The sequence below is a fragment of the Electrophorus electricus genome, chromosome 8, assembly GCF_013358815.1.
Source record: "Electrophorus electricus isolate fEleEle1 chromosome 8, fEleEle1.pri, whole genome shotgun sequence".
NCBI lineage: Eukaryota > Metazoa > Chordata > Actinopteri > Gymnotiformes > Gymnotidae > Electrophorus > Electrophorus electricus.
The window spans coordinates 8,420,822-8,445,821 of record NC_049542.1 but is presented as its reverse complement, the minus strand read 5'-3'; the positions used below and the strand labels follow the sequence as shown (position 1 = coordinate 8,445,821).

The window sequence follows — 25,000 nt, the reverse complement described above, 5'->3', positions numbered from 1 at the left end:
TGTCTCTTCTCATTACAAGAGGAAGGAAAAACAAAAGTTATAATGTAGAGAAGTGAAAGTAGAAGGCTTCACAGGTAGGTATCGCTCAAGCGTACACAATCAATGACTTTGTAGGTCAGGAATGCAGTTGCGTCTGTTTGGATGTAGTGTAGCTTTTTAGTGTAGCTTCTGGCTGCAGATCAGACTTTCAGCTGTCTCACCAACATGCTCTTAAGGTAAACTAAAGATGAGGTTTTTCTGAGGTTAGTTTTCAGGTAAAGCTTTTGTTTGCTTGTTATTTTTTAGTCACAAAAGTTGTCCGAGGACTCGTTATCACACAAAATGAAACATCAAAACATCTTGAGAAACAAAACATTTTGTTTGTTTACCATAATCCCTTAGGGAGCAACCAATGCACCACAGTGTATCACAAAAAAGAAAAAAACAAACAAACAAAAAAAGATATCAGACAACATCATAACCCATATACTGGAGTCCAAATAACAAGTGATGTTCAAACAGGAATGCCTCTAGAAAGGCCCGTTATGGAAAATAAATACTCAGTGCTCAGTACTAAAGCAGAGACTGCTGAGTACTGATGAGATACAGGTGAAGGAAGGGCACATCAGAACAGGGCTGTGAATCACCAAGGAGCAGACTGGGTCGTGAGATGACAGGACCATGGACGTTTCTCACGCCAGCGCAACTTTGTGTGTGTGTGTTTGTGTGTGTGTGTGTGTGTGTGTGAGTATGCGCGTGCACATACTATGAGCTGATTAGCTCAGAGTGACTCTGACAAAGTAAACATTAGAATTTTTGCACAGAACACACACGGACAGCTTCATAGAGACAGATAAAGGTATGTCTGTGGTATGAGGGATGGTTGCATCATAGTGCGACTCTGCTTGGCTGATGTAATGAGTCCCAGTGCTGCACAAGCAAAGCTACACACACACACACACACACACACACACACACACACACACACACACACACACACACACAAGTATACATATACATGCTCTGGTCTGTTCCTTAATAGGACCCAATGGATGGCTCACTCTAGCCATTGTGGCATATTGATCAGATTCTGATCTGTGATGCAGTGAAACAGGTCCCTGTAGAGAACAGTGCCTTTGTTCATGTGTCCCCTTAACCCTGAGCCTTATGGGGGACAGAAAAAAACAAGGACGTCTATTCCTCTATCCATTATCTCTACCTATAGACATCCTCATTTATTATATAAACTTATATTTCACATATTAGCCTATCTGCACTCTGACAGTGATTTCTTGTGTCTGTCTGCACTCTGATAGTGATTACTCCTGACTATATGTACTCTGACAGCGATTGCTCTTTCCTGTTAGGTCCTTTCTCACACATCACCTTCAGTCTGACAGATTGGCATAGTGCTGACAGCTGAGCAAGACACCTAGATTTCCACAGGTATCTATCAACCAGGATCCAACATATTATGGATTACCGCTCTAGTGAGCAATCCATCAAATACCTGAGCTCAGGTCATAGAAAATATACTGGGAACCCATGTTTAACCTCCAACTCCTCATTGTCTACAAACTGTTCTGCAAATGAAGAAATCAGGGAAAATCAGAGTAATTGCCATGTTGTTGTAAAACACAATTACAATCTTCTTATGGCCTATTACTGTTACAATCAAAAGCTTATTAATCTTCACTTAGCCAGCCTGGGGGGGGGGGGGGTGCAGAGGCTGGGGCCAGGTGACCACCCACTGGGTCCCACGTGTTCTCTTCATGGCTGATCGGGTGCTGATTTAGACACCTCAGCGTGTGATAATGGGGAGTGACGCTCCGTGTGATGGCTCTAGTCAGTGAGAACGGGTGCTTGCGGGAGTTCCTCCCTAGACGATTGGTCGTTGGTCATGGGGGTGCAGATTTGATGCTATGTCTGTGCCCTGATTAACGGTGGGCTAGAATGATGTTATGGCAGCCAGTGTGCTAATGGCATGCGCACGGGGCCATGCACTGCACACACGTGCAACAGACCTCGAGTGTCCCTAACGAATGCCAGTGTAACGTGATCACTGAACTCCTGGCAAGTTTGTCACCAGTAATTACGTCTGCTAGATATTCACATATTTGGAGCCACAGGCCCTCTTGAAGTAAACTGATTTCCAAACAAAGCTTCAAGAAAAACTGTATCAAAACAAGATATTTACATCCTTACAATCTAGGAATACATGAGAGTGGATCTTGTCCTAATTAAAAGTGTCCCACGGAAATGCTTCACCGTAAGAAACAAGCCAAATGACATTAAAACTATGTCAAACGCGCATATATATTTTTATATAAAAATAAATCACTGAGAATTTAATATTTGCTTATGATGTATGAAAGCACTGTAGCTTCCCAGCTGGGCACTGTAACTACATTTGATAGAAAAAAAAATACAGGGAAAAAAAAGAGAAAAGTCTTGCTACCAACGCACTGCTGCCTCCTACACCAGTCTGGTGTTGCTTTCCTCAGTAGGGTCTACTAGAACAGAAACGCTTGGCTTGGTCCATGCTGACCCATGCCAGAAATAAAGGCTTGGGTTGAATGGGGAGGAAACTCTACCAAGGGATCTGGTGGTACCCTGCTCTTGGACATCAGCAACGAGAGCACCCTCAGATCTGAGGTAGGAGTTGATTGACAGAAGAAGAATCAGGGTAAGCTGCCAGGCTGGAAAATAAAAGCTTTCCCTGAGCACAACAGTAGCAATGAAGACAAGAGACTTGACAAGGACGTATTCTGCTGTCAATACACAATCCTTTTGCGAAGGTCTGATTTTGAGCACACACGCATGTGCGTGTGTGTGTGTGTGTGTATGTGTGTGTGTGTGTGTGTGTGTGCGTGTGTATGTGTGTGTGTCTGTATGTGTGTGTGTGTGTGTGTGTGTGTGTGTGTGTGTGTGTGTGTGTGTGTGTGTGTGTGTGTGTGAGCATTCAGGGGGACAACATCGGTTAGCCCATGCTGACATCTTATGATCGATATCCCCTTAACCTGCTTCTGCATCCATGCACCAGCACCACTCCCTCCATCTCCTGCTCTCTGTCACCCAGTTTAGAGTGAAGGTAAGCTCAGCTTCAGGGACCCAGTTCACCCAGTAAGTAAGGATGGCCACAAAGAGAAACAAAGAGAAAGAAGACAAAGTCAGTTCATCTCCATCTTTAACATGATCTTAAAATCATATGTGCCTTCTCGCTGCTATCCACTGGGAAGAAAGCAGCATCAGGTCCCTGTCAACACATAACATAACTGTTATTAGGAAACATAAGCACTGAGTGCTGTCCTGGGTTAAATGCTGCTTTATAACAGTTTGCGTTTATCGTGAGGTGTCACGATGGTGTTTGCAGTCGTGAATGGATTTTAATTACAGCAATTAGCCCAAACCAGCTGGTCTTAATTCTTAATTTAGCCAATTTACTTATCAAAAATTACGTATCAAATGACCCAATTATATACCTTCGTTTACAAATAAACAACCAGTTAAAAAACCAAGTCCCCATGAGCTGGACGGTATCCTTTGTTGAAAGAAACTGGCTTACAATTGTTTAACACCACTACGGAGATCCTATACATCAGTCCATGTGTATTTATAGTGAGAGATCAGACATGTAGGGAACATATGAATAAAATGATTTAAGGACGTTAAAGAGAGATGATCAAGTTATAAGGTATAATTGAACTGGCTGTGCCCGCGTGTCCGCATGGGCAGCTGTGAAAGCAAACCTAGCCGCAAGCACCTAATTAGCATCCTAGCAGGAGTGCTCGCCGGCAGCAGCCCAAAGGCTCTTTTGATGTAAGGGAGGCCTGCTCCCTGTAGAACAAGCTGCCTGCCACATACTGAACCAGCCTGTGCGTGTGTGTGTGTGTGTGTGTGTGTGTGTGTGTGAGAGAGAGAGAGAGAGAGAGAGAGAGAGAGAGAGAGAGAGAGAGAGAGAGAGAGAGAGAGAGAGAGACAGAGAGAGAGAGAGAGAGAGAGAGAGAGAGAGAGAGAGAGAGAGTTTGTCTTAAAATCCAATAACCCACGCCGTAGACGTATCATATGACTGATCAGGCTCGTGTCTGATCACATTAATATAACACAATACGCCAAAACCATGCCCCTTTATTAAACATGGAACTTTTTCATATCCAATTCTCAAAACCCGTTCGCTGAGAAACAGATGCAACCCCGTGTCATTTCTTTTACTGGCTAGTCAACCACCAGACGAATTTAGAATTCCAGTCCCATAAAACGCGCGTCTCATATTCAGCAACGTCGCACGAGTGCGTCGCAAGCGCAGGTGAAGTCATACGGTGGACACGTGCGCGTGCTGGACGTTCTGAACGAACAATTATGCAATTATTGCCTCCAAAAGGCGTTTCGCGCTACGTCCAAGACTGTTATTGCTATTAATGTCGTCATATTCGCGGCTTTTTTTTAAATTTTTCAGTCAAACTGACAGTTCTGCGGATCAGCAGCAGAGACGGGTGTTTCTCTGTTGAATGCCCACGTTTAAAGGTGGTTTTTACAGAAGAGTCATCCAGGCGTGGCTCGCTGGGCAGTGAAAGTCAGATATCAGCTCGGGCGTTCGCATATGCGCACTCTCATGTGACGGGAGTTTCGACGTGTGTCCCCGGGGTCTTTATCTCTTTTTCTCCGTGTGTATGTGATATGGAGGGAGGGGGGAAGAAGGGAGGGAGAAGAAGAAAGACCACAATATAAAGAGAGAGATGTTATAAATATTTAAGACTTGTGCTGATCAGAAGCGTTTAGTACGTTCCTTTCACTCTGTGGAAACCCGGACACACTTCCCCTGTGATTCAGGTTCAGAAATCCTGAGTTCACCAATCATTACAATAATATTGTTATTTAAATGCATGAACTCCATTGGTCTGCAAACTCAGGGCAGCGTCAGAGAGCAAGTCAGTGCTATTTCTGGCCCATACAGACTTGTCCTGCTAGAGCTTTTGATTTTTTCCCCTCTTTCTGCTCTCTTTCCTTTCCCCATCACCTCAGTCCACGCGAGCACATTACGACAGCCTGCTCTGGGCCTCATATTTCCATCTTCCGCTAACGTCGCAAAAGTCTCTCTCCAGATACCACCAGCCCTGTCACACTGAAATATTCTCCAAAATGGTGTTACTACCATGAGTCTTCTACTTCCTGGCTTCAGTGGGCACCAAACTACATCTGCTGCAGGAGAGTGAAAGCTATTGGGCTCGCAAGCACAGCCCTCCAGCTCTACATAGTGAAGTGGGATTTGACTTTAAGGCCCCTCTATCCAAGCAGATTACCTCCATGGCTCCTACAGCTGTGGCTCAGAAGCAGGGAGTGCAAGAGAGAAGAGGAGGGGCAAACAGATATGGGGGCTAATGAAAAACCTTGAGAAAGGATCATACGGTTTTAGTAAAGAACGCCGTTATTTTTACTTTAATGGCAGGTGTGGTTGTCTAATACATGTGATGGATCTCTGTATTTACTGGCTTCATCATCCAGGGTGAGGCATAGATAAATGGAGATGTTGTACAATGACTTTTTATGATATTAATTATTATCTGATAAGGAGTTAATCACACATGCACAGACACTATAAACAATATAAACAACCTTTTGCACTACAACCCCCACCACACACACACACACACACACACTCACACACACACTGACACAAACACACACAAAGCCTGACCTTCAATGACAATAGACATAGAAACCAAGTGCATGAGAAGCAAAGGCAGAGAAGCAGAAAATGAAAGGACTAAGGTGTGTGTGTGTTGCTCTACTGCACACACATACATTATTCATTCGTTGTTAGAGTGTGGTGTGGAGACAAAGACATGGGGTCAGGAAGCCCTATAGCTCTTCTCTAGTTCTATAGCTCAAATGGACAGATTGTGTGAAGCTGGCAGGGTCATAGCAATGCTTCCCCAGTGTGGGGGAGTGGTCCTACAGACCCCACTGCTGGAATAAATGCTGCACATCATTGCTTTTGTAACAACCAAAAAGAGGACAGTGGCACACGGGAACACACACTTAAAAACCTTATATATTACACTGCAGAATAATTGAGTTTCTCTGCATTTCTGGGAGTGCATTAAAGTGTGTTTAGGCAGTAGAGTATTTTTGAAATCTAGAGGGTTATAGAGAAATGACAGGGTCAGCTCACCTTGGACCTTTTGTGTTCATGGGAAGATCAAATAAGAGCACCCTGTAGAAGTGTGTGTGTGTGTGTGTGTGTGTGTGTGTGTGTGTGTGTGTGTGTGTGTGTGTGTGTGTGTGTGTGTGTGTATTTGTGTGTATATCTTACACTAATGGACACTGGGCACAGAATCCCTCCAGGCTGTGTTTCTCAACCAGCCAATAAACCCAAGCTGAGATTTTCCCCAAAACAGAGTGTAAGAAAAACACGAGAAAGAAAAACATTCAGAAAATATTAAAAAAAGACAGTTATCTACATTTAATCTACATTTATCTGCAACCTGGACACCGGACACCAACAGCAGGGCCTGGGGCCTCCAGCTGTCTGGTCGGGGATGAGATCAAACCAAAGGAGGGTGTGGCCAGTGCTCCAGAGGGGCTCAGCCACCCCGCTACGCCCCATGAATTGCAGCCTGCGAGGGGTGTGAGACCTATTATAGTGTCTGGCATGATGAGCAGGAGGATTAGAGATGGCGCATTTTCAGAAAGTTGTAGTCAGTGTAAAGGCCGGCACTTTGTGTGCACACACACACATACTTGCACACTCTGTGTCTGCAATTTTTATGAATCATATAAATCTTAGGTATTTAAGTTAGGCACAATAAGATTTAAGTAACTCGCAAGGAATCAACACTCATCTCCTCTCAAAAGCACGCGTGCGCACACACACACACACACACACCCACACACCCAGCATTACCATAGAAATGAATGTCATCCACAGGTAACTTGTTTGACTTGTAAGTCCTCGCAAGGATACAAAATTTAAACAAAGACAGACTGAGGCTGGGGCTCAGTGAAGCCATTTATCAGTCTTTACCGCAGGTGGCTCCCATCCTGCTTAGAGTGCACTGATCCCAGAACAGTTTAGTTCCCACAATAATACAAAACGTCTGATTTAGCTAATCACAAGTTTTAGGCGCATCTGTACATCTGAGCAAGGCATGTTGGATTATGTTTTGATTAGCATTAGCATACTGAACTGGAAGCTGATATGGACTCTATATAGATGGATATTGCAGGAGGGACTTTGGAGTCCCAACCCCTCCCTTCCTTGGGAAATAAAATGTACTGAAAGAACTAATAAGATACAAAACTATTTGTTTTCAAGTGGCGAAAGATTGCATCCTCCACTTTTATATTGCCTCACAGTGTCAGTCTTGTGTGTCAGTGCGCTCCTGTAGGTAGCTACTATGCATAGGTGAACTTACAACAAAGGATGTGTCAGACATGTTTCTACGACTCAGTAGAACGAAACACATTTACAATTGCTTCTAGACTGCGGTTGATTAGCTCCATTACCGCCAATTTTGTGTGCCAACACAGCCGCCATTTTGCTGTGCGGCAGCCTTGACTCCTAATGCATGCATGTCTGTGGAAACAGGAGATCCACAATTTAAATGATCATAACTCACTGAATTTTCGACCGATTTTCAAGCGGTTTGGTTTGTTACAATTGCCAGATGTGTATTTATAATACAGGATACTTGGCTCTCATACCAGAAGACTTTATCTTTTTAGATGGTAACCCATGGGATTCAACTAGACTTGTTTTGTAATACAATGTGGCTTATTCACAGAACCATAACAATCCCCTTCAGAAAACATAATGAGCCTCCAAAATGGTGAACAGACATCATGATGTACCCAGCCACATCGGTTTACTGCTTTATTACAGTTTTTGGGTATCTGACACATCACTAATCAAATGAACTATTATTTCAACCTGACACTGCACAAGGAGCCAGACAAGAAGAGCTAAGCTCAAATTAAGGTCATTAAAAGCACATTATGTAGGAAATTTACAATGCAATATGTAATGAAATGTAAAATAGCCTGGAACATCAAATTAGATTCAGGTGCAAAAAGACCTTCATTGTGGTGTAATAAACTGAAAGGGAGATAATTAATTCATTTATCAGTTGAGGGAAATTCTTCTGGGTACATCACGAAGTGTGTGAAACAACAGGACATGTGCATGCTGGAAAAATGTCAGCTTTATTTTGGACTAACAGTGAAAAAGTTGACTTTATTAGGCAATTATGTATATAAATAATTACCGTATTAAACACACATGCGCGCACATAAACAAAACAAACACAGCCACTTACATACACCCCCCCCCCCCGCCAATGCCATGTTCTCTTTCAGAGAACTCTGTGATTTGTAAAATCTTTAATTAAAATGTAAAATGAAATAATAATCATAAAAATAAACAATAATCATAAAAAAACAATAATAATAACAATTAAACAGAAAATAAGAATTCAAGACCTCTAAGACCTTGCCCACATGCATGGTCTCTCTCTCTCTCTCACACACACACACACACACACACACACACACACACACACACACACACACACACACACACACACACACACACACACACACACACACACCTTTTAAGCTCAGTTAACCACGTTTACATAAAAATAGATTCTATGTATAGTAATCATCAAAATGGACATTAATTAAATGCCAGTGGAATTAAATGCCTTTAATTAGCTGTGGATTACATTGCTTTGAGCAACAGGAAGTCACTTATACCAGCTTCAACAGTATTGTTGGAATGTATTTCAGACAATATGTAATATGTAGATTTACATTTATTTAGTCTTCATCCCCACCCATACCTTCTGTTGAGTCATTTGACCTTTATGTTGTAAAATGGGTCATTTTAGCACAAATTACCACAATACTAAATGTTTTCCTGTTTAAAAGTAAATCTGAAGTAAATCTGATCAAAAACCCATCACCCGTTTACTCTAACAAATGGCTCTTACCTTAGCCTTATTGCGGTGAGTAGTGTACCATTTACTTTTAGCAATGATAAATATCTAATGAGTCTGATTATCACATCCGAGCCACACGCAGCAGAAACACTGCCACTTTGCCTATGCAGTCTTCACAGAAGATAAATCACAGAGAACATGGTCGCACAAACAGAACACGAGCTAACAGGCTGCTATTTAACGTCTTTACTTCTAAATCTCATCAGTGACCCCTTTGTCAATTAAAACATCACTTTTTAGGGAAGTCTCTTGTACTTCCTGTAATAACAACAAGGGATACTCAACATTATTGGGTAAATGGTAATAACACCGTGGTAAAGTATAGCGATAATGGTTAACTCAAATGACTGCTCCATTTTCTGAATCGATTTACCACAAAAAGACATATATATTGCTTAACTGTATACAATAACTCCCCTGGGTGCGTTTGTAGCAGCGGCAGCATTCACAGGCTGACCTGGTGTTTTTAAATAGGTCACACAGATTTACGACACCCAGTTAATGGTTTTCTCTGCTGTAATATAAACGAAGTAGCGACTACAGTAAGACAGAGACGTAGCTTGCAACATCCCTCACTCTGCTAGCCGCCTAGAAACTGGCGGGGATCACAGACAAACGCGGCTGCCAGAAATATGCCACCGACGAAAGCCTCTCCTTATCAGTTTATTGCCGAAGAAAGCAGCACCCTGTAATTTGATCCTCTCTTCCCCGTAATTTTTTTCAGGCAAGCTTCCAGGCGCGCCTGTTGCAGCTAGCTTGCCGCCGCCTGCCGCGGCGTTCCGGTCGCGTCTCGATAAAGTCGGGGATTAAGCCATTTATGGTTAAGAGGAGCTGAAACGATGTACGTCTCCCAGTGTCTGAGAGAGGCCGTTATACGGGCCAGGAACTGACCGCAGATCAGAGCTAATGGCAGACTGCAGGAGCCAAAGTTTTCCACAAGGCAGAATGGAAAATCGGCTAGAGCTTGTTGAACAAAACACGGCAAGCGTGGCCGTGCCCCAAACTAAGCAAGACTAAAGAGATGCATGGCACGCTGGAGACGAATGTTTAATCAAATATGTACGTGTAAGGGATGCACTATCAACTTCAGTTCATTTCTACTGTCAAATAAAAAATTATACAGGAGATCACAGTATATTGTTTGTACTAAATATTCATACCAGAGCTATTCTGGTCTAGCGAATTGTCGTCGGCCGTGTTGTGGAGTGGCTCGGTCGGATTTTGGGTGCTTAAACCCATTTCACACCTGAAGCAGTGCTCGCTATTTTACAGCGACTATGCCTCGGCGTGGCACTCCATGTGAATATGTGCAGTATGAGTGAATGGGAGCGTGCTTTACGTAGCCTACTTCAGTGGGAACCATAATAAAATATGTGAACAACTTTATATATATATATATATATATAAAACCGTCTGTTCTGAGAAGTTTAATTTTCCTTCAAAAAGTTCAAATACTGATGAATAGTAAAAATGAAGAAACTAGAACTGTCAACGTTCGCATTAATGCAACTGAGAAAAAAAGCGCAGGCTAGGTTGTTTTCTGTTTTGATATTGTGCCTAGATTGCATAATACAGCAAAAATACTTAAAGGAACAATAAATCATTTTTACCACCAAATAGTAAACATTACCTATGAAAGTGATTATTTATTATTTTTACATTTATTCTGTAAAATGCAGCTCATATGAGTTGAAAAATCAAATTGCTTTGTAGTCCTCAATTGAACCAATTTGTTCTTGAAGAGTCAAATTGCTTTGTAGTCCTCAATTGAACCAATTTGTTCTCCATAGGGTAGGTCCCCTACATGGAGGCTGCTATGCTTAAGAACGTCCCTGAAACTCTGAAACATCCAAGCCACTAGGTGTCAGTATTCTTGCTGTTTCATAATGTGAAGAAGAATCATCAGACAAATTACTTATTGCTCATTTAATTTTGCACTCATTCTAGGTACGAACCTACATTACCGCTGCGGTGCGGAGGTCTTCATGCGCCCCGGGTAAGGGTTACATTGTTGAACATAAGAGTGTATTGCTCACGACGTGCCATGGCGCAGTGAGTGGTGCAATTACCGCGTCTGGTGCAAAATGGGCTTATTAAACCAGAGCACTGCTTCAGTGAACCAGTCGTCTCAGTGAGGACACCTGCGTCCAGGTGGTCATATTTCTGTGGACACACATCAGAGCGACAGGACCATCTGTTCTGCTCTCCTGATCTACATATCTCCTCTCTGAGACAAAATGGGGGGTGGGGTGCATTACACTTGAGTAATGTCTTCACTCTGCCAGCCAGCAATGCTTTAGAGAGGACGATAGGAGGATACAGGCTCAATAGAGGCTTTTTTAGTTACATGTTTTGATCAATGTAAGGTGCCTCAATGTAATATACTTTAATAGGGCAGCAGGCTACTGAATACGAGTCATTAATGTATGCAATGGCTTTTGCCACTACATGTTTCTAAAGGCTTAACGGCGCATGCTGTTGTAACACAAATAGCAAACAGCACATGCCTATTAGAGGGAGAAAACGATGTATTTATTTATTTATTTTTACTGAGCCTGAATTTAACGCCACTGCAAAAAGCCTTTTCTGCTGAGGTTACGACGACATGTTTTGGAACGAGGAACATGAGTGGGGTCCAATGATTCCATAATGAGGTGGGGCTGCTTTTCATAGCGCCCCGTAATGACTTCAGATGTTCAGTGCTGTTTGAGAATATTTGGCCTGATTTACGGAGATGGTGTTACAGCTGAGTCGCTAACTGAATTGCTCTCATCAACAATGAGAGCCTATTAAAATAATCAATTGACTTCTTCTGTGAATGTTTTGGCTCCTTTCTTATGACATTCAGTGTGATATGAGGGAATTTATTAGTAAGGAGCCTGTATATAAGCAGTATGCAGCAGGAGTTCCCATGTTGTTGGCATGGTTCGCCCAGACAGTACCCCTCCTACCCCGTCATTTGCCTCTGTTCTCGTTTGTATGCTCATCTCTTCGTAGACATTCGTTGGATTTTCACAAGGATCAATATTTTTGTACCAAGGGTTGTCAGAAAGGCAGGAAATCAATATGCATCTCATTGCGAAATGTCACATGCATAGATGCGCACATGCATGCAAAGCCCCTCCCCCAATCACCTGCTGAAAGTCTAGCTATGTACAACAGGCTAACACATTTCACGGTTCCTGACAGTTCAGGGGGCACACAGGTTTTGTTAATGGGAATTTCCACACACAGGGTGATGAATTTGCTGATCTTGGAGATGGTTGTTGTGTGTGTGGGCTGGGTATGCTGGAGGTTGCCAGGTTCATTGCCCGTACTGCTCCTCAGAGCATGTCCAGAGCCCGACCTTTGGTTATGAAGGAAAGGTGTCTGACACCACGACCTCCGCGTTTGCACATGGACATTGATACTGATCACTACCAGGCACAGAAGTGTCTATGCAGGTGTCTTACCTTTAAGGCGGTACAGTGTCTAAGTCTGTGACACAAGCATGCAGGGAATTCAGCATTTCCGTACTGTATTCTGTTTTAAGTAAAAAGAACTAGTTTAAGGAAAGAAATGGAGGTAACGGATGACAGCAAGTTGGTTACAAAGCCATGAAACAAAGGATGGAGGCCAAGATGGCTTCTCTTCTCTGGCTGTCGTGTACTCTGTACTGCAAACTCTCTCTCTCCCCCTCTTTTCCCTCTCTCTGTGTCTCACTGTCCACATCTCTCACTCATGCTCACTCTTTTTTTTTTTCTCTTTTTGCCCCTCCCCCCACAATTTCACACCAACAAACAAACATGAATGCACCTGACAGCTAAGCTGCCCACTCCGTGCTAACAAGGGAGCAGTCTACGAGGGACCTGTCCCTGTTGGCAATGAGTGCCAGACCTGGTGATCCTGGCAGTGGGAAGCAGACAGGACACGTTTGCCCTTCCCATCATGGCTGCCACTAGCCAGCAGCACTTTGGGCCCCTGTCACGTGCAGAACGCAGAACATCCTTTACTGCATTCAGTAGTGCTTAAGAGCTGCAATGGTTGAAAGCAGCTGGTTGCAGAGAAATGGATTTTTGCCACGAGTCAAAATTCTTCCAGCGAGAGCTGTGAGGGACAAAGTCAGAGCTCTCTAACACTCTCAGAAGTAAAAGCATGCAAAAATTGGTGACTCCTGTGAAATGCTGGGAGAGTAGCAGAGAGGGTGAAAACAGACCTGTGTGGATGATGAGGTGAGCTCCCCTCCCTTGCAACCGGTTTGTCGTTCGGGCAGGCCCTGAAGGCATGGAGGTCCTGAAGCTGAGGGAAGCCCGCCTTCGCATTTCCGTCCATGTAGTCGCAGACATGATTTCCAGTGAGTGACAGAAGCTAGTAGAAGCCTTCTTAATCACTGGCTTAATGTAGCCCTTCTGAAGTGGAAGCTCAGGGGATCAGGAACTAGCATGCCCATGAAAACATATTCAGCCCTCGCTGGCCTTTAGACATCTGTTAAAAGACTGAGGCACAATTAAGAAATCCCATCTGTTAACGGTGATGGAGACTTCGCAATGAATGTTTAGTGAAAGAAGCTTTTGTTCTGTGCAGAGTTGTCATTTTCTATCGTGCCTCTCCGAGTTAGGCCACGGCAGCATGGACGTGACAGATATCGGCGGAGACGCAGCCAGGGGAATACCACGCGCCCAAGTGCAGCAGCTATAACCCTATCAGCTGCAGGCAGCTCCAGTAAATGTTGGCACGGGTGAGGGGGCCAGCTCAGAGGATTATCTGAACGAGGTGGAGAGAGGCAGGACGAGCCTCTTCTCTCCAACGGAGGCTGTGCCGGCAATGACAGATCCGTCTCTGCTGGGAGAGATAGAGCCAGCCTGAAGGACAGAGCAGGAAGGAGGACTCAGGGAGAAGGGGATGCCCACGCACTCCCCATCCCACAAGCAGGCCTAAACTGTAGCCTTTTCAAGGGAACAGCGATGCTGGCACAAATCAGGACAGCTTTAATAAATGCTGCTACTTGGGTCTTTTATTAGATGCTTAGTAAATGAATCACGATTCTGTTCGACACTGAACTAGAATAGTATCATATTAAACTGCTCAAGAAAACTTGATGGATTTTCACAGTTGGTCCTTCCTAATGTCCATGTTCCATGGTTTCCCTGTCTTGTGTTTTGTTTTGGTTCCATTCCATAGTTTTGTTTTTTCCGCCCCTCGTTTGGTTTTCCACACCTGTTCCTCATTTCTATTCTTGTTAATGTAATGTATTTAAACCCTGTCTTGTTCCCTGTGTCTTGGCTTCTCATTGGGTGTATGTCAGTTGGTTCATTCTTTATTGAAGTCTAACTGCTGTATGTAATCCATGTATGTAAAGTTTATTTATCCTAGCCTGTATGTTAATTCCAGCCTTCGTTTCTTCAAGCCTCTGTTTGTTTCATTCTAGCCGCTGTTTGTGTTTATTAGTTGTTCGTGTACCGAAGCCCTTGTTCTTATCATGTCTCCTCGTACTCTCCATATTGCTTCAATGACCCTGGACTACTCTGATGACTACGTTTATGGATTTGCCCCTAATAAATTTTGCTCTTCTACGCACATGTCCGCCTCCTTACCATTCACCGTTACAGGGAACGCTTAACACAGTGTAACACCGTCATTTAAAACTTCAGCGATATCAATCTGTCCAATTAGGAATCATAAGTGATTGTGAATCAATTTCATCTTCTCTGGTGCAAATGAAAGCGATGACAAGTGGTGCACAGGAGAGGCAACAACCCCTAAAAAGGGAATGGTTTTACAGGTGGTGGCCACAGACAACTACTCTCACCTTATCCTTCCAGACTGATTCTCCTCTACTGTACTTTTATTTTGTGTTTTATTTTGCTAGTGTCCTCATCACTGCTGGTAGCATGAGGTGCTACCTGCAATCCATTCAGGTTGCACAGGTAGACCAACACAAATCTTCTGTTCATCGAGATGTGATATGTGATGTAAGTCTTTAAGAGTGTACATAGGTACAGTGGACTTGATACTAGTCACACAGAACAATAGCAACATTCATGTACTATAACAACAAAAAACTATTTGGTAATAGCTGATAGTGGATTAGTATTAGGTAAAACCTAAATATTATTGGTTATATTATATAGGCTATAATATAGTATAAATTATATGATATATTGCTTAGGTGTGGGACCTCTGGTGGCCATTAGCTCACTGGAAACTCAAAGTGAGTGAACGGGAGCCTGTTGGGAAGCTCTGAGAACAAAGTGTATGGCCTTCAAAGTGACACGGCTGTTTGTCTGATCTTCCCGCAGTCAAATGGACATGGGGGCTTTCATCACATGCCTTCCTACCAGCACTGGGAGATCTGAAACACTGACGGGACGACTAAGCAGGGATGAGCTGGGTTGCATGCACTCTTAGTGCAAATCCACAATAATTTAATCATTTTTAAAAATGTGATTAAATGTGGTCAATTTAAAGAACATGTGCATTGTTAATATTATGTTTTTATATATAGTTATATAATTTTAACTGGCAGCGTCTATTCACACATATATGCAATAAAAGGCTGTGGTGCAACCACCTCTGAAGGATGTTAATTTTAACTGCAGCTTGATACAAAGTGGTTGAGTGTCATTCCCGCTCGAAACTCATGCATGCTAGCCGACACAATATGCGACCGTACGTCTACGGCTATTCTCGGGCACTGGACTCACGTGTCCGGAGATACATGGACTGCATACAAGACTGCAACAGTATAAATGTGTATGACAGTAGTTGGATGAAAGGAATATCTGTATTAGTGGATACATATGCATGCATGCGGAAGCACGCCTGAGCAGCTAACACACAAACACTGAAAAAAAAAACCCACAACAAAGGCCCCTGATGGGGACCGCATCATCACTGGGCTGACCTGTGCAATGGGATCATCCCATAGCACAGCACAGCATGGAGGCTGAGACAAACACAGTAGTCCTCTGTGACATGCTGTCCTAAAGGATGCTCTCGGTATGTGACTGTACCTGTGTGTGTGTGTGTGTGTGTGTGTGTTTAGGTAGCAAAAATTGTAGAGGTAGCGAACATTGCAGTATAGTACACAAGATTAGCAAAGAAGCTTTGAGAAGCACTTTGCTCCCACAGCTGATGAAAGCTCTCTCACTGAAACATCCTGTTTCTCTGGCCACCTTGTATACTACACTACTATATATAGAAAAAATTCTTCAGGGGACAATAAAGTATCTATTCTTACTCTTTCCTAACTCAGCTGAAAGGAAGAGATATAATTTTTTGGTAAAAATATTGAAAATCCCCAAATAGCTCTCTACAGAGTTCACACAGGGCAGGATTTGTTTTCCTGAGAGCATCTGGTACAGATTCATAGCCCTTTTTTCAGGGACACTGCAGCTGTCATGAATGCAGAACAAAATAAAACGCTTCCAAAAGGTGCCATTAAAATGATACGTGTCTCTCTCTTTCACTCACACACACACATACACACGCACACACACACACAAACACACACACACACACACACGCGCACACACACACACACACACACACACACACACGCGCACACACACACACACACAAACTCATTTGCATACCAAAGTGTATATCAAAGTAGCATCCCAAACTGCTTGCTCACTCTCAGATGCAATTCCAGACTTTTAGCATGGTAATATCCTCTTTCCTGCCTTTTGCTTTCAAGCCTTAAGAACACACAGCTAGGCAGTGGTATTAAGTATGTAGTATTAAATATGAATAGAACAAGATTGTACAAGTATGAGCACAAAGCTCTGAATGGGGCTTTGGCTCTTTTTAGAGATGTGTCAGTAATAAAAAAAAAATGCAGACATTCACTACATGTGGAGTGTGTAGGTGTATAAATCACGTAGGTATGTCTTATCTAAAACTCTGGAATAAAGAAGGATACACAACATATAGGCCACGCAACGGCTGGCTCCACCGTCCTTATTATCAAACACACACACACATTTGCACAAGAACCCCAGGGAATACAAACATAATAATTAGGATGTATTTATCCACATCTCCTTCACACAGTGAAGTGTGGGGTTACAAATGTTCCCCACCTCGAGGTGCCTCAGCCTCTTACTGGCCTGACCCAAATCCTAGAGGCTCAGTGGGTTCGACATTGTCGCAGGCAGAGGCGCTCATGAATAATGAATGATGTATAATGAATAATGGGCGTGGTGTTATGAGTGTAATGAATATTTGCACTGGTGGGAGTGGAAGGGTGTGCGCAGGGCAAGCCCGAGGTGTTGTGCCCTGCAGAAGCAAAGCCCTGGCAGGGAGCCACAGCACATCAAAGCCCTTCTCGAGACACCAGTGCTGGAGCTCACTCCCACAGCCACCGTTTGATGAGCTGAATTCAAACACACCGTGCTCGTGTGTGTGTGTGTGTGTGTGTGTGTGTGTGTGTGTGTGTGTGTATTCTCACTTTTTTCTTAAGGTGGCGCTCAGACTGCACGTACATGCAGTTCTGTGTGAAAGTCTCAGTCTCTTTATTAAGATAAACTGAAAAACAGGAATTATGTACACAAAAGTAAAAATAAAAACCAAAAAACCCCACAATTTTCAGAACAAAATGGCTTCTACTGGCAAATGTCAGTATTTAGTGTGACCTCCCTTGGCACCAATAATATCTTGATTTTTTATAGGGAGACTGTTCGGAAGTTTTCTAAAGTAATCTTTAGATCCTGCTAGTGTTCAAGTGTAAGAGGAGATCACACTAAATACTTGCCACTGTAGTCTATAGAAGATTTTTTCAGATTTTTTTGTTTTTTAATACTGCGTACAAATTTCATGCATTTTCTGGTTGCTTTCCATTAAAAAAGACTGAGAAACAATTATATATGGTTATTACCATTGCTAAAACAACTAATCTAATATTGGCCTAAGACTTTTTACATGGTAATGTATAAGGGAATACATATTTTTGATTTCAGATGGAAATAAAGCAGTTAAAGAAGGTTAATAATATAGTGTCTTAAAAATCGTGTCTTTACCCGCTAATACAAACCCAAAAGCCTGGCATGCTGTGGGCCGAGGCTGGGGCTAGAACCAGCGATCATGTGCAAAAATGCCAAACACTCTGCCGCTGCATCCTGCAAGGGAAGCGAAATTTTGTGTGTGCCGGGGGAAGACGCTGGCATGAGTGGTTGGCACAGGCGGTTTGCAATGGCTGCCTATGCTGCTGCTGGAAACCTACTTCAGTTCACCAACAAACCGGCAAGGCACAGCTGGTCAGCCCCTGTGTGAAGGGACTCCAACCACTGTAGTGCCACTCTAGTGAAAGTACATTGCGGTGTCTGCTTCATGATTTTGGGGTGGTGAATGACATCCCCTCTGACCCTGCCTCTTCACCTCTGACCCTGCTCCCTTCTCCCCCTTCATGCCTGTGACTGGCCTATAAACGAAGAAGATCTAGGACATGGTCCACTATATAACTGCCCCCAGATGAACAAAAATGTGGCTTTATAGTAATACACGTAATGAAGTAGTGACCTGACGTCTGGAGGAGAAGAGACCGCTGCCGTGGCAATGATGCTGGCAACTCTTCTGCAGCTGCCGTGATCACTGGAGTTGAGCAAGAAGGACGGGTGTGGAGTATTTAAAGTGTAGCCTCTCTTTTCCCGCAAAACAGGAACATCCATAGTCTGGATCATTACTACACTGAGAGAACTTAACGAAGTGTTGGGTGAAGTTAAGGTTTGGTACAATTTACATTCTGAAAGGATATTGTAAGCACAAATAAGTGAAATGAACCTAGAAGTAGAATATTAAGGCAGTTTACATCAGGAGAGCATGAATTAGCAGGCCTGTCATCTTCTGGGCTTCAATGTCTCTAGGATTTTATCGTCTAAAACATTGAATTCCTGTACTCTCAACTAAATTTCTTCAAGAACATTCTGGTCATACACCATTTCAGGAAAGAACATCACCTTAAATATCACAAATTCATTTCCAGTGACCCACTGAAAAGCACTGTATAAAACATAACAGCTGATACAGCAAGGTCACGATAGCCGTCCACATAGCAGTTTTAGTGGGTCATATTTGAATGTTGGTGTCAGTGTCCAGGACTGGGTACAGTTTACCAGACACCTGATGTGTTTTCGCAGGACAGTCCTGGCAGCTGGCTGTGTCTCAACTAGCTTCAGGGAGGACGATGCCTATGAGAAGCAACTTGAGACATACAAGTCCAGTGTTCTGCATCTCTACTCTGATCATTCACTATAGTCAGCAGAAATAGAAAGAGAAAGATGGAACCTGCTGTGTCCTGAGATGACCTGATTGAGACACACAGATGCACGTGCGCACACACACACACACACACACACACACACACACACACGTCATAAGCAGCTGAAATGATTGCTATTTTTAGTTGAGTAATTAGAGGGAAGATGCTTATCTTGTGATCTAATGGAGCACTGGACTGCCAGTGAAGAGCATTTTGGAACTCAAAGCAGTACAGCTGTCCTGTTTCCACTCCAACCATTCATATGGCAGCTCACAGCCAAGAGTTAATCACAGCCAAGGTGGGGAATGATGCACCAGTTTTATCAGAAAATGAACAAGCACATCACACTGCTTTTCTGCTGCTTCTGATCAAGTCTAACCTAGTCTAACCTACTGTTCTGGCTAGGATACATGAGAAGTTGACCAAGCACTATTGTAAGATGCTCTGGATAAGAGTGTCTACTGAAAATGTAATGTAATGTAATGTAACCTATGCAACACAAAGGCCAAAGGCATGGATTTGGTATGTTGAGGAAGCCTACCAGTCCTCAGGCCTGGAGGAATGAAGGTATTCCAGGTGGTGGCCTGAACACGGTGGACGGGAAAATGCCACAGAATCAGGAAAGAAATGTGAATATTGAAAATGGGTAATGTAATTTTCCAAAACACACACACAGACCCACACACAGACACACACACACACACACACACACACACACACACACACGCACACCATGCCTAAAGGCTTTTAAAATTATTTTGAACTGCTCAGTCCTCGCGGGATTACTGGTGTGTAGCGTCATGTAAAATGGATGAGAGCGGTTTATGACCGCCTGCTAAGCTCATTCAATTTTCACATAGTGGCTCCGTCCATGTCGGAGTGCTGGTAGATAATAGATGAGTGATGCTTGAGAAGTGAGCTGTGAGTGTGGAGACAGGCCCACTTCACTCATGTGAACCCGCATTGTGCAGTAGGGTCACCATGGCTTAAGATGTAAGCGTAATGGGAATCTTGTGTATTATATGATTACCAGTTCAACAGTACTATGGAGGATAACACTTGTTTATACATATGTGATCTTTTCAGTGGGTGGCTGCTGGCTGGCATGTGTAGTAACACTGGCCACTACTGAGGCTTTCCAGAGACACACGCTAAGGCTAATGCACAGACACACGCACGCCGCCTGCACCGACTCTGTCATTTTGCCAAGTTCTTGTCTGTAGAAGTGGCGCGGTGATGCCACAAAACCTGTAAGATGGCAGCGGCAGGAGGAGAAGCTGGAGGAGGTGGTGGAGATGCAGGAAGAGGAGGTGGTGGAGATGCAGGACAAAGAGCTGGAGGAGTCGCAAGACAAGGAGCTAAAGAAACTTCAGGATGACGAGTTGATTCAGGCATGGGAGGTGGAGGAGTCGCAGGCATGGGAGGTGGAGGAGTCGCAGGCATGGGAGGTGGAGGAGTCGCAAGAAGGGGAGGTGGAGAGGTGAGAGAGGGAAGTGCAATGAGGGTCACAGAGTCAGCTGTTCAGTCAGGAAGCAGGACCACCAGAAAGGGACCATTGCAGCAAACAGCACACATAGGATTAGATTTTCACCTTTGAGTTCTGCTCTTCCCCCACATGTTCCTTCAGTTTTCAAAATAAGAGTATCTTGCTTAGAACCATTGGCTGAATTTAGACATGAGGAAAGGAATCCGCGTGCTGTAGAAATCCATATTCAGCTCAGGAGGCAAAAGGTGCTCAATGATGAAATGTTCCTCAGTGTTCAAAAACATAAATCGATTCTTATTCTTAGCGGTGATCTACCTAAGTAACAGTTCACTCTTCCTTTCCTTTTGTTGAGTGAACAAAGAATGTCCCTTGTCCTTGAACAGCACTCCCTGGTGAATTGATAATAAATTGATAATTTCTCATAGGGGCGAACAGATCACCATAGGGATGTGTTGTAAGTGAGAGAGAGAGTGAGAAAGAGATCTTGGCAATTTCCCCTGAAAACAACACCTGATTTAGATTGAACCCGTCCATCCACAGGCTGCTGTGCAGAATGCTGGCTGAGATCCTCTCTGGTTGTGGATCAGAAGCACTGCTAGGCATTTCTCAGGCGTGTCTTGTGTATCTTCATGCTACGTAGCTAAGCCTAAATGTCACTGAGCTGCTGAAGACATTTCCCTGAAAAGATCCTGCGTCTGCAGCAATATTATTTGCCCCCACCCTCCACCACCATATAACATAATGTGGAAATACATAGTAACCTTCTGTTAGATGAGAAGTATAAACAATGTCTCGGAGTCACGTGTACGCACGTGTAATCGATATCTCAGTGCAGTCTGCACATAATTGCTGCTGCAGACCTTGTAGTTGTAATCTTTCATTACAGAAGCACCATTACCCTGGGGGACTGTATTGGGCACAGGAAGGGGAGAGATATCACCCAGGACAGGGCGCCATCCATCACTGGGCATGCAGACACAGACAATTTTTAGAGTAGCCAATTTTACCTGATCTGCATGTTTTTGGACTGTGGGAGGAAACCATAGACCCTGGAGGAAACCCACATGGACACAGGGACAACATGGAAACTCCACCCAGATAGGGACCTTGGTGCTAACCACCAAGCCACCATCCTTCCCAGACAAAGGGAAGTGCAACAGAAAGAAGACCAAGCCTCCAGGAACCAGAGTCAGTGAGCAAAACATCTGTCTCCATTCTGCCATGCTAGGAGCCAAGGCCTGGCCCCACATCGTTGAGCATGGCCTTGCAAGGCTGTGGGCCCTCAAGTTAAATGTGGTGAGCCCTCAATTAAATCACGACATATGTGCTCATGTCCTGGCTTCTTATGGTAAGGCCAGGGGTGGCCATTTCAGGACCTCCCGACTGAGCATTCATTCCTGTGGGCATGTGGCTCCAGGAATGATGGTGCAAGCTCAGGGCATCTAGTTAGAGTGCCTGCAGTTGGTAAAGCTACCATGCAATGAATGAAATGGCTTGAGGACATCTTGTATGATAGGAGGCCCAACACAGGTCACAAACATGAGTGGACACTGCAAAGGTTTGTCTTGCTTTTTCTGAATCTGAATAAGAGAAATCCAGAGTCCATAATCTGGATCTAGAGGCCAAGAAAACTCACAAACCGGAACTGAAATCTACCCCATATGCTTCCAGACTTATCAAACCCACTGAGAGTCTCCAACACACATCCACCCACACCCACTCACTCACACACACATGGACGTATGCAGGAACACACACACACACACACACACACACACACACACACACACACACACACATCTACTGTTTGGGCTCATGAGCCATGCACATGCTGTGTTTGTATTTGGAAAGTGCCTTTGGACAAACTTCTATCAAACTGTGCCAGAAAATTATGAATAGATATATTCATAGATTTATTTTTAATGAAAATGTATGTGAACTATAACCATGTGGGCTATCCCCATAGACTAGATTTCCTAATACATCCCTCTTGAGCTCTCTCTCTGTCTCCCTCTCTCTCACACACACAAACTAGAAGCTTGCCGTAAAATACAGAAACTAGGTTATCAATCTAATACAGACAAGGATATTAGAGATATAAATAGAAGATTATGTCCCCCTCTCATTCATTTCACTATTCGTTTCCTCTCTCTCTCTCTCTCTCTCTCTCTCTCTCTCTCTCTCTCTCTCTCTCTCTCTCTCTCTATATATATATATATATATATATATATATATATATATATATATATATATATATATATAAAACAGAGGCTCTCTGATGCGTGCACTGCTTTTTAAGCACTGTTTTGCAGACTTTAACTATTCTTATACACTGTCAACACTGTTGTTTCTTTGGAATATATGCACCAGGGTGACAGGGTGATGAATGAGGGGACCAAGCAATTTCGCAGCTACCAGTCTTAGGTATACATTTTAGCTGTGTCACGGTGTCTGCTGTTAACTGACAGACCTTCGCCATGATACTTTCAATTACAAATGGTGAAACCGATGGCCTACAAACATATTGAAGTTTGGTGTTAATTCCTGGTGGTCCAACGTAATCTACCATAGACAAACATCTTTGTGTTTGTCTTACTACATAGTAATTTATTCACTGTATTATTCGACGCCTTATAGAGACAGAAGGCTGAAGGCAGGAGACGCTGATGAGCCACTTTAGCGCGGACGCGCTAATATGGGAAACGCAGCAGCAACGGCAGCAAATGGCGTTCAGGTCCTGAGAGAGCTGGAGCACAGCGAGGGCTTCTGGGTCCCCTGAGTGACCTCGTTAATAATTAAGCAGCGGACGCGCGCTAATGAGTCAGTTAGCAGATAAAGCTCCAGCTAGCCACCAAGATCTGTGATCCTCACACACGGAAATATATCGGCCCTGGGCAGAAATTCATCTCTGTCAGACTCTGTTTCCGTCGTTTTTTCTCCTTTCTCCTTTTGTCTATTCAGTCTACACTTTCTTTCCCCTTTTTTCAATGTTCAAGAGTGTTTGTAATTTTCTGTTTCATACGTGAAGGCTGAATTCTCGCTGAGATGTCTGTGGTCCATTTGAGTTGACCGAAGGAAAATAACTTGCGACGCGTTAACTTCTTTCAGACATTACAAATCGCGCATGCAGAAGCGTGGCGTAACAAACTGACAATGTGTATGTCCATCCATCCGCCCAGAAGTGTGAACAGTCATGAAATGTGTTCATGCGCTGCATGCGCAAGCTGCTGAGAGTAGTATCTCCCCACCCTGCGATTCCACCACTCGAGTCTAAATCGCGTGGAACCCTCCAGATAATGTATCCATACGTCTCCTAAAAATGGAGTGTGACAGGAGTGCTAAAGACTGCAGCTGAAATAATCTATCAAGCTGCCATGTTTTCTCTGCATCTCTCGCTCGCTCGCTCGCTCTCTCAACACATCACTATCCCACCTGGACAGACAGTAATAGCACTTATTAATCAGACAGAATGCCCGTTTGGATCCAACAGAGTGACGACTCTCAGTATACAGGCGCATGGAATTCTTGTGTTTACATTACAGTATGTATAATATACACACACATTCCCATGATCTCTTGCAACAGGTCATGTGTACAAGTGTGTGTGTGTGTGTGTGTGTGTGTGTGTGTGTGTGTGTGTGTGTGTGTGTGTGTGTGTGTGTGTGTGTACGTGCACATGTGCGAGTGTGAGTGAATAAATGAGAGAGAGAGATTTTTAAAGTAACTGCTGTCACTTAACTAACTCCTATTGTAACACATATCACAGCTGTACACATGGCCCTCTTTTGAACGACCACTGACTTCGACCAGGTTTTACTCAGTGGACCACACACTGGCCCCTGTGGAACAATACAGACACTAATGATTATTCATAAGAATTGCCAGCAACTCATAATCAAACACAAAAGTCACTATCACTCACTGTGTAACAGGAGTCATTCACTGACTCTTCCTTCAAACCATCTCACATATGCGCACAAACATAAAAACACAGACATGTACATACAAAAACAAACAAACAAAATACCCATATAATCTAAGAAATGCCCACATCTAGATAAACATTATGTGCTGAGAATTCTCCATGGCAACCTGGACTGCTGGCTATATCAGGCAGCACACCATGCTAACCGTCCATTTAACCTGTGTCCATGTCCAGATAACTGCTGGACACCTATTAGATTCCTCTCAGAAAGATAGACTGGAAGCTAATGGCAGGGACGGTAAATGTCAGCTTTTCTTAGACAGGTAATCATATTACAATTCCTGAGCACTACAGAAGTCCATTAGACCAAAGGT

General features: G+C 43.6%; 1 protein-coding gene and 1 long non-coding RNA gene across 4 annotated transcripts in view; one reads left to right on the top strand and one right to left on the bottom strand.

The window, feature by feature from the left end:
• The window catches only part of sash1a (SAM and SH3 domain containing 1a), a 230,158-nt gene that overhangs the window by 73,891 nt on the left and 131,267 nt on the right, over positions 1-25,000 (bottom strand). The gene's annotated exons all lie outside the window — the stretch shown is intronic.
• Positions 10,019-15,343, top strand: LOC118241789. The gene is made up of 3 exons (XR_004776353.1): positions 10,019-10,037; positions 10,926-10,974; positions 15,257-15,343. It is a non-coding gene; the product is annotated as an uncharacterized LOC118241789 (long non-coding RNA).